This window comes from Montipora capricornis, chromosome 6, assembly GCF_036669925.1.
Source record: "Montipora capricornis isolate CH-2021 chromosome 6, ASM3666992v2, whole genome shotgun sequence".
Taxonomy (NCBI): domain Eukaryota; kingdom Metazoa; phylum Cnidaria; class Anthozoa; order Scleractinia; family Acroporidae; genus Montipora; species Montipora capricornis.
The window spans coordinates 25,383,510-25,393,509 of record NC_090888.1 but is presented as its reverse complement, the minus strand read 5'-3'; the positions used below and the strand labels follow the sequence as shown (position 1 = coordinate 25,393,509).

At 38.7% G+C, this 10,000-nt stretch overlaps 1 protein-coding gene across 1 annotated transcript in view; it reads left to right on the top strand.

Annotated features, from left to right (window-relative positions):
- LOC138051845 (eukaryotic translation initiation factor 4 gamma 1-like) overlaps positions 1–10,000 on the top strand; it is an 80,028-nt gene that overhangs the window by 3,183 nt on the left and 66,845 nt on the right. The gene's annotated exons all lie outside the window — the stretch shown is intronic.

Here is a 10,000-nt window from a genome sequence, read left to right as displayed (position 1 = left end):
ACCACGACTGCCCGCCTTCGCCGTCAGTGTCGGTAACTGACCATGGCAGCGACCGACTTGGACATTTGCAATGTGAACTTGTGTCTGTGCTTGCATGTTTCCCAGTTTTTAGTGTGAATTTATCGAATTTAAATCACTTCAACAATAAAGATTCTAATTTAAATTCTATTAAAACTGGATGCGTTTTGTCTTTCTGCCAAACAAAATCGAAGTAATCGCGTCGATTGAGTTCGATTGGTTCGATTGAGTTTGGTAATCGAACGCACCAGTTCGATTAATTGAACTCACCGAAAAGTTCCAATTCGATTATGTTCGATTACTGAACCAATCGAAAAACAATCCGACGGATTGCGTTCTATTGAGTTCGATTGATTTTAAATCATTTCAACAATAAAGATTTTAGTTCATTCCGGCTTAATTTAAAGATTTTTGTTGTCAAACTGCTTCCAATACATACTTAGAGGGAAATCTTTCCGATTCATTTGAAACTAGACGTGTTTTGTCTTTCTGCCAATCAAAATCGAAGTAATCGCGTCGATTGAGTTCCATTGGTTCGAATGAGTTCGGTATTCGAACGCGCGAGTTCAATTAATCGGACTCATGGAAAAGTTCCAGTTCGATTTAAATACACCAATGACATACACATATACACGCATCCATCCATCCACCCATTTATTGAAGCTCCCCCATAGGGGCTTTTCAGCCACAATGTAAAAAATAATCAAGAATAAAAATCAACATGGAAAATTAACATGGACAATCCGGCCGATTGGGCTCGATTGAGTTCGATTGATTTTTGGTTCGGTTTTGTGCGATTGACTACAACGGATTTATATAAAAAAGCCTCTGAGGAGCGGGGGGTAGATCAGGGATATGTGCGGTGCTCGGCAGAAGTTTCTAATCTCGGTTAAACAAGACGCTCCATAAAAGCGTACACTGGGTTGCCTGTGGTACGTGTTACACAATAGTCCTTTTCACGGTTGCATTACAATGCAATCTAGCATGCACGCGAGACAATTTCGGGCTATTTCGTTTTGTAGTTTTAACCCGAAATTGCCTCCCGTCCACGTTATAATTAGATTACATTGTAATGCAAATGAGAAAAACTAACAGTGAAAAGGGCTATTGAACTGCAGGGTTCCAGTTAATTTTTTCAAGTGAGGTGTCATCAAGACCATTTGAGGGTCACCCACATGTCGCGCCAGCAGAGGCCCCTTGGCACACACGTTCACACCTTTAATTCTTTTGTAATATGCTGTCCCATTTTGACGTCTTTCAGTTTTTTAAGCTTTGGTAATAAATTCAGTTTAAAGATAACAAAACACGCTCTTGTCTGAGTAAAATTCACTCATTTCTTCTCAGATTAAGAAAAAAAAAACATTTTTTAAATATAGCTCTGAATCGAATTCTCATCGAAAGATTAATGACAATCGATCGTAAAAAGGACGAAGATTTCTGCAGTTTCTGACTTTGAGGAGGAAGAAATTGATCACGTGCTAGGCAACCATAAAGGTACACGTGATCACCTTGTGTCAACGGAATGAAATGTTAATCGTTCGTCGTTTTCAGAGTAAAACAACGTCTTTGGGTTTTTAATTGTGTTGTAATATTTAACTGAATATTTACATTTCATCTGTCGGGTCAGGAAGCATTCTTTCATTTGTCGGGTTCCTCAGAAACGTATCTATTTTGACTCCAGGGTGAACTATTTACACAATCACGAGGTTGAGCGGCCATGTAATTGAAAATGTGAACATCCATGAGATACAAAAACAGACTTGCGAATTATCGCAAATCACAATGCTGACAAGCACAAAAGCAGAAGCAGAGGGCCACTGGTTTGTCAGTTTTTAACTGTTATGTGTTACCCTCTATAAATAAAGTTGTTACTTACTTACTTACTTACTTACTTACTTACTTACTTACTTACTTACCTACTTACTCACTTACAGAAGAAATGGTTAATAAATGTGAAGTTTGTTACAACCTGAATGTTTTTTTCAATGGGATGTCAAAAGGTCAAGTGGGTGTTATGCATAATAGGGCAAGTTCGGGCGATTAAGTTCAGCGTGTGACCCGTTTCAAATATTTTTTCAAAAAAATGTTCCTGAATCGTCAAGTATAACCACAGAAGACAAGAACATCATTCTAAAAGCTTATTCTACGCAAAAAGTAGGTTCTGGAGGTAATTTTGAGATTGGAAATCAAGTTTACGGCAGACAAGAATAACATGGTTACGTATACTTATATTTAATTAAGTTAGCACAACAGAAAGACGCTTACCTTATTTTGACACAAAAATGCTTTACTATTGTCATAAAAACTATCCAGTTAAGCTCGCATATTACACAACATGATGAATTCATAAAGGCCACCTTTTCCAGCGCAATTTTTTTTTAAACAAACGGCATATTGCAAAACAAACCCTTTCTATTTCATTACGTGCGTGAACACAAGAAACTCAATCCGTGTCAAATTACACTCCGTGTCAAAAACGCAACTAAATAAATTTCCCACCAGTGTTCAGTATCAATCCGTTTACTGAAAAACCCTTTTTTTGAATTATCAAGCAATAAATGGGCAACAAGCGTTCCTTCAAATAATTTGTGACTAACAAGAATTAGTGAAATTTCCAATTCTTACCGGAAGACTGTGCAGATCCAAGTTGTTCAATTCCTTCTCTGTCTTTGTTAAACCCATAAGTTACCAGAGGATTTTCCATTTGGTTTCAGTGTTCTGCATAACAGCACACTTGGTAAAATATTAGAAATACAGCTCACTTTGATTTCGGCTCGACGGGCGATAGATTATTGTCGAAGTCCATTACTCGCCGCTTTTAAGACTCCAGATATACTTGTCTTGTTCATCCAATTGACGCTCTATTCTTGATCTCCATAAGGGTATATTTTGTTTAAAGATGCACTAAAACGCCACGCGCGTTATAATGACTTTTGACGCCATTGCAGGTTTAATAATTACATGTTCTCCTGTGTGCACCAGGGAAATTGACGCATTACCCCAGCTCCCTCAAACCTAACAAAATACGCACAGAAGACTCTATGGACAAAGACACCACTTAGCAGGGGAGTGACAGGCAAGACTTTTCCCGACAAGGAAAAAAAAATATTAAAAAAACCAAACAAACCACGAAATGAAACCCAGATTTTATTTCATTTCATATCAAAACGGTAAACCACAGTTAAACATCAATTGTCTCTATATGAACGCTCGAAGCATTGTCAACAAGGTCGACGAACTACAAGTGCTCGCTACAAACATGGAGGCCTTCACCGAGACATGGCTAACACCGGACATCAACAGCCGCGAGATCTTGCCTAATATGAACTTCACTATTCAAAGAAGAGACAGATTTGACTATAACAACAAACGTGGAGGAGGCGTCCTGCTAGTAGTTCGTAATACAGTGCCATGTGCTAGAAGGCCTAACATCGAAACCTTAGCTGAAATTGTTGTTTGCGACCTTCGCCCGTCGTGCAAGAAAAAGATATTAATGGCAGTTTTCTACCGCCCTCCTTCTTCTGATTATGTCCATTTGAAAGAATTTACGAAATTTCTGGACCAAGCTTCCAAGGCCAAATTTGATCAACTTTTGATTGTCGGTGATTTCAATCTACCAAACGTCGACTGGGCTACCTTGACTTCCTCTATCGATTGTCAGATGTACACCCTCTTTACTAATTAGGCAATTAAGGATCATTTTCTTTGGCAAGTTATAGACTTCCCAACAGGAACGATAATTTTTTGGATTTACTGCTCACAAACATTCCAGACAAGATTTCTAACATTAAAGGATTTCAGGATATTTTGAACTCAGATCACCAACTCATCGAATTTTCTATGGACCTTCGAATTAAACGCCAACCACATATTAAACGACGATTATATAACTTTAAGAAAGCCGACTGGAACGGCCTCAAATATTCACTCAGTTTAATCAAGTTAACTGGGACCTGTGTTTCGAGGAAAACGACATAAACGATTCTCTTACTAATTGGTCTGATACATTCCTCGCTGCTGTTGACCAGCACATTCCAACAAGCAAACCTCGAAATGTAAATGAGCACCCATGGAACTTCTGAATCTAATTAAAGTAAAAAACAAATTGAGAAATGTGTTTATAGTGTTTATTAAACGTGGAAGAACTCTAGACCACGATCGGTTTAGACAAGCAAGACGGGAGGTTAAAGCAATGATTAAGATGAAGAAAAAGCAATATGCAGCTAAACTGAAGGATTCGCTTCTCACCAATGCCAGACGTTTCTGGTCTTTAGTTAAATCTACGACCAAACAAAATCGGTCACCTGGCTTCTTGAGGGATAGTCAACGCTTTGTGACGAATAACAAAGAGAAAGCAGACTTACTTAACATTTTTTTTAAAATCAGTATTCAGTCCTAATGATGGTACTTCTGAATCTTACTAAGGACCATCTGTTATACCTGCTCATCATTTAAGCGAAATCCGCTTTAGGATACCAGAGGTAATTTAAGTACTGGAAGACATTGATGTAAACAAAGCGCATGGCCCTGATAACATTCCTGGTAGATTGCTGAAGGAAACTGCACCTGAAATTGCCTCTCCCGTCTGCCGTTTGTTCAACCTATCGTTGTCTCTCGGCAAGTTTCTCGACCAGTGGAAATTGGCTTATGTATGTCCTGTCTACAAATCTGATGATTCCACATTATCCAAGAACTACCGACCAATTTCATTACTGTGTATTGTATCTAAATGCCTAGAAAGATATGTCTTTAACCATTGCTATACCCTCATCTTGCCACAACTCTACCATCTGCAGCATGGTTTTCTTAGAGGAAGATCTACTGTTACTCAGCTTCTCCTGGTCTACCAAGAAGCGATCGAAGCCCTAGCCAAAGGCAAGGAGATTGACATAGCTTATTTGGACTTCGCTAAAGCATTCGACAAAGTCCCTCACTGTGCCTTGCTGAATAAGCTATCTCAATTCGGAATATCTGGGCAGCTAATAAACTGGTTTCAGAGCTATCTTTCTGATAGATATCAACGAGTAGCACTACAAGGTACCTATTCCGACTGGTTACAAGTCTTGTCCGGTGTTCCGCAAGGCTCTATATTGGGCCCTCTGCTCTTCCTTGTCTATATAGACGACATTCCTCAATGTATTAAACATGACCCTAAAGTTGCTATATTTGCAGATGATTCTAAGCTGTTTAAGATAATTGAAAAACCATCGGACAAACTTTCACTTCAACAAGACCTAACGCAGCTCTCAATCTGGAGTGATACCTGGAAAATGTGTCTCAGTATACCCAAATGTAAGGCCTTGAATACCTCTAGGAAGAAAATTCCCACAAAACGAGAGTACCATCTTAACGGGTCCCCACTGGCAACAGTTAGCGAAATTAAAGACTTGGGCATAACTGTCACCAACACTCTCCAATGGTCTCAACATATAAAACTGATCTCCTCTAAAGCAAATAGAACGATTGGCCTTATTCGTAGAGTCTGTAGAGATATCAATGATCCTGACATCAAGAAACTTTTATACTGCTCAATTGTTCGACCACAACTAGAGTACGCTTGTGAACTATGCTCACCCTACACGTCAAAGGACAAACTATTACCTAGAAAATGTTCAGCACAGGGCCACAAAGTTTATCTTGAATTATGCAAGGGATCTTTCCTACAGGGATCGTCTGTTAAAACTTTCTTTATTACCACTAGAATATAGAAGGGAAATGAAAGACTTGGTACTTATCTACATGTATAACGCTAGAGCAGGCTATATTGACCTGGGTCACCAAGACTTTTTCTGTCAAACTGTAGTTCGGCAGAAAACGCGTAATTCAAATGAATTAAATTACCAATTACCACACGCAAAACAAAATTACTTAAAACGTTCGTTTTATTACAGGTCTATCAATTTTTGGAACAAACTACCAAGGGATATTAAAAGCGTGGACTCATTTCATACTTTTAAAAGGAGGCTTTTAGATTTTTATGCTGATAAAACCCTTTCTTATAATCTTCCAAGTCGTGAGGGTGTAAGTTAATGAAGCCATTTTTAAATTAACTTGATTGTAAATAATATCATATGATAATTATTACTATTTTTATTACCATACTTTTACAATTACAATTATTATTACTATTTTGTTAATATTTATTGGGGTTGAATATCAATTGGGACATTGTCCTGTTTTCTTCTCCATTTGCTGATGTTATTTTGTACGCGCAACAAATTCAATAAAGATTCCGACAGGGTTTGGCAACCAAGTAAAAAAGAGATGCTTCCGTGAAGCATACACTGGGTTGCCTGTGGTACGTGTTACAGATAATCAGAAGGCACTGAATTGTGTGGTATTGAACTACAGCATTCCAGTCTCTGAAGAATAACAAATAAAAGAGAAGCGAGAAACATTGGCTTCTGGGCTGACATGTTGATAATTTTTAAGTTCCCTCACGACTTCTTTTCACCACAAGTTTATTAAACGTGCCCTCGGAGCATCTGACAGCTTTGTAATGCTAAAGTTCAGTGAAGTCCCCTGTACGGTGGGGTTAATATCTGGATGGGTGACCTAAGCAATATACCCCTTTATAGGACAGATACCCTGGATTCCAGAGGTTATTTTCTCGCTATGAAAAGAGCGACAAAAGAGCGACCTCTGGTACAGGTTGTTAACCTTTCTGAACATGCCACCCCAATCACGTTGTGCTTTCCACTTCCAGAGTCAACTTTTGACCCTGGAGATTTCATTGGTCGATCGACAAACCTTTTTAATAAGGATTGCCATTGATTAAGTCGAGGGGGACGATCAAACCGGTTTTTCACTGGTGTAATACAAGAAGACTATGAACGGTACAGTAGCGATAGTGACACGATAATCACAAATTCATGGCTGGCAGATTGAGGTTAATTCGTCTCATTGTTGCTGGAGGAATGTTTGCTGTTGGGTGGCCTTAGAGGGGGCGTAATCGAACAAGAACTCTGATTTTGTTTGGGAATTTGACGAAGGTGTGACTGAGCTTCTGACATCTTTACACCTCAATGCCTCGAATCATATTGAAACTGCTTTCAGGGACTCGTAAAGTTCTTTAAATTTTTTCAGTTCTAATTCTAGGACTTGAATGCAATTTTCGTATTTCTCCAATTCACGTTTGCATTTGTAACAAATAATAGTTGCGTGAAACGCTTCGACAAAAAATCAGAAACGATGTATCGCACAGACGTGAGTACTGGTGAGGTGATTTATGAATTTGTCTCCTACAACACTCCAAGTTTTTGGCAGATTTCATTGAACATTTTCGATTTAATTTTTTTGTTACGTGAGACAACGATTTACTCACTCCACCGTGAGAATTTCCCAGTAGAGTGACCGGTAAACATTGCACAAATATTTTTATCACGTGGATAAAACCGGTTTGCCCAAGTTTCTAAAATAAACTCTTACTCTGGAAGTCATTCAAGATAAATTGATTTGCATGGAAGTAAGGTTTAAACGGCCTGTACCAGAGGTTTTTCTCGCCGCTTCGTGACTCGCTCTTTTCATAGCGAGAAAATAACCTCTGGAATCCAGGGTATAGAACAGAAGCATCGGACCGAAAATACTATTAACGCTAACAAATGCGAACTCAGCAAGGTACAGATTTTGTTAGCTTGCTTTATGCAAAACAAATATTGATGCAAAAGTAAATGAATATTGATACACAGTTTTTAGAAAGAGCAGAAGGAAGTTTCCGGGACGGTCGATCGAGGATAAAATATTTACGACATGAAAACAACATTAATTTTGAACCGTGAACATAGAATATAAAAGGTTACGATCAGCGACAAACATTTTGAGAGATTTTTGCTACGTAAAAATTTTGTTATTGTACTTTTGGCTGCACAAATAAATCGCAAAACCGAAAGTGACATGGCCGGAATTCAGCGGGCGCCGTGATTAAGTTACCGCGGCATGTTTACTCTCCAAACGGTGAAGCATCTGTGTCAAATGATGGCAAGATACCGGGTTTTTGTAAGTTTTTTTTTCTGTCAAGTGTTATAAAGTTTGACAATAAAATGAGCGAAGTCAAAACAAAGATCACAATCGCCCAAACTCTTGAGGTTGACCATTTGTTTCTGCAAAGTCAAAATTTACTCTCAAAGAACCGTACGGTGTTATTTATCACCAGGTAATTCCATCATTTTGGAAATAGCAGCTACTTTATATTATTCATCGGCGTAACAATTTTTCACTGATTTTGGAGCTCATTTTGTTGAAACTAAAGCACGCTTCCAACAGACCTGTCTATTTTCGTGAACCCTTCCTGCTTGCAGAGCAATACTGAGAAAATTCTCCCATATCACATTTCAACCTTAAGCTCGAAAATTCAATACACAACATGATATTATAATTCACAAAGGCAGAAAATACCACAGAATCCTTTTCCAGCGAAAAATGTATTGAAACAAACAACATATTTGCTCTTAGAGGCGAAAACCTCTTCCTATTTTATTGCGTGCGTGAAGACAAGAAACTCAATCGTGTCAAATTATCATGTACTTCAGGTTCAAACTCTTTCCTGAAGAACCTTTCCTTTAATAATGATGCACAAAATAGTCGACAAGCTTTCTTGACTGTCACATTTCCAATTCTTTTTTTTTTTTACCTGACTTTGTTGAACCCATAAGCGAAAGCGAAAAGAAAGCGAAAGATTTTTGTCGAAGTCCATTACTCGTCACTTTTATACCAGAGAACTTTTCATTTGGTTTCAGTGTTCTACATAACAGCACACTCTTGGTAAAATATTAGAAATACAGCTCACTTTGATCTCGGCTCGACGGGCGATAGATTGTTGTCGAAGTTCATTACTCGTCGCTTTTATGATTCCAGGTATTTGTTTTCACCGCCTGCCTAGTTTATCCAACTGACTTTCCATTATTGAGCTCCATAAGGGTATATTTTGTTTAGAGATCCACTAAAACGCTATTTGCGTTACCGTATGATGACTTTCGACGCCATTGCAGGTTAAGTTTATCATTTCACTGTGTCCACCAGAGAAATCTACGCATTTCCACTACCCTCTCTATCCTAAGAAAATACGAGCAGAAGGCTCTATGCACAAAGACACCACTTACTAGGGGAGTGACAGCAAGACTTTTACCGACACGGAAAAAAAAAAAAACAAACAAAAAAAGTTAAACGAACAAATGCCATCCACTTTCCGACTGGGACTGCCATACTGGCAACCCAGTAAGAAAACAAACCAAAAAAAAACCCACGAAATGAAACCCAGATTCCGACTGGGTTTGCCAACCCAGTAATTACGTCTGCGACGCATGATACAGTCACCAAAACGCAAGAGGCAGTGAAGTATCGGCGGAATGTTGGTAGCCTATCGGTCGAACATGTCGACCGATACTCGACCGATGTATCAGTCAACATATCGACCGGCGCTCGACCGATACGTCAACCGACACATGTCGGTCGACATATCGGCTGAGTGTCTGTCGATTTGTCGGCCGACATATCGGTCGAGCGTCGGTCGATACGTCGACCGATACATCGGTCGAGTATCAGTCGATATGTCGACCGATATATTGGTCGAGGGGTGCACAAAATACACATGATCCCTTTTATATCTTTTGATTGCCTTTGACATTTTGACTTTCTACTTCGTTTTGTGTAATGATTGTATTTTACTGCTTAGGTGATAAACATTCAGTGAACGTGAAACAAATCATCTGTGTAGCTAAGATGTTCGTTATAACCTCTCAAACTTGTGTTGTTTGCCCCCTCAGAATTGTGTCGCTAATTTGCATGATAATAGCAAATCCAACATGGCGGCTATCGTGAATAAGGTCTATTTCATTTTAGGTCTTTGATTGGGTGAACAGTTGCATGCCCTGTAATGTCACTTGACAAATTTTGTTCTTCTCATCTTCCAACTTTTACTAAATGCTACATTAAACGTAATTATTATGAATGCATTGAGAACAGAAGGAGCTCCACAAATTAATTT